Here is a 1,334-nt window from a genome sequence, read left to right on the forward strand (position 1 = left end):
GTTGTTTCTCGGCTTCACCCGACCCCAACGAACCTGTGTGTATATGAATGTATATTTCAATATACAATATTATATAGATTTTCATATATTCCGAATAATTTTCTGTAAGAATTTTACAATGTCGCCTTGGGAAAGCGTATATATGTATATGGTTCTTACCTGTTATTGTTTTGCCTTATTCCGCAGTTTCTTTGCGTGAAAATTTCACTTTTCCTGTGTCCAGAAAAAGAAAAGCCAAGGAAAAGAGATCAGTGCCCACGCATTTATCTTTAAGTATGATTCATTTGGTCAGCTTCTTAAATATTTATAGAAAAACAGTGAAAAGCGAAGGCCTTTATTGATACTTATATAGGAAAAGGAAATTGATGTCTTAACAAATATAGCCAGAGTTTTATATGGTTATTGGATGAAGGCACGATTAAGCAATCAAGCAAAGGAAATTTATTAAGCAGGGGATTTGTTGTTTAATTAACTTTGTTACCAGAGAAATTTAAGGTTTCATTTGTGGTTAAGAGATAAATATAAATGTGAAAATAAACCAAGTAATTAATTAATTAACATGCTTATTTAGCCCATGGAAGCATTTATTTATCAACTGCAAATATACATGCAGACAGTAAATATTTATTGTAAACCAAACCACCCCTATGGATGCCTCTTAAATTTATTAATATTTCCCCCAAACCCCATGTACTACATGTTTAGCATGCTATGAATAGCATCATTCCTCTCTGTCACCACTTTCTATATAATTGGTCTGCATTTTGCCTTTTCTCGCCAGACATTTGGTCTTTTGTCTGGCCAGTGCAAGTCTCCCATGGCAGCAGTCAGTCGCCTGTCAATCGTCTGATGAATTGAGTTCTCCTCATCTTCCGCTAAAAACAAAGCCACAGCTTCAGCCGAAAACAAAAACAAAACAAAATAAATAAATAAATAAGCAAAAATAATAATAATTGCGATTTATGAGCGGGACCAAAACAAAGATGTCAACGCGTTATGCCAAGGCAGCTCCAAGTTGTTGACGGTCTCTAGGTCAGTCCCCATTAACATTGCCATAGCCAATGCGTAGCTGTATCCTGAAGAACACTGAGGGAAATATAGGATTTCATGGAACATATATTATATGAAAATAACTAAAATATAATATTTAAAATTAGTTCAGTATATTTACAGAATATCGATTTATCACACTCATATTGTTATGTTATATTGACTCTCGCCTATAATATTTCTACACTACATAAATATAATTCGTCACTCTTAAGAGGCTTGATCTTATAATGAATTTAAATATTTTTCCGAGTGTAGAATATTTTTGCTTTTCATCACCACAA

The sequence above is a fragment of the Drosophila serrata genome, unplaced genomic scaffold (genome assembly GCF_035046125.1).
Source record: "Drosophila serrata isolate PLE 108 unplaced genomic scaffold, ASM3504612v1 contig_334, whole genome shotgun sequence".
NCBI classification, from domain to species: domain Eukaryota; kingdom Metazoa; phylum Arthropoda; class Insecta; order Diptera; family Drosophilidae; genus Drosophila; species Drosophila serrata.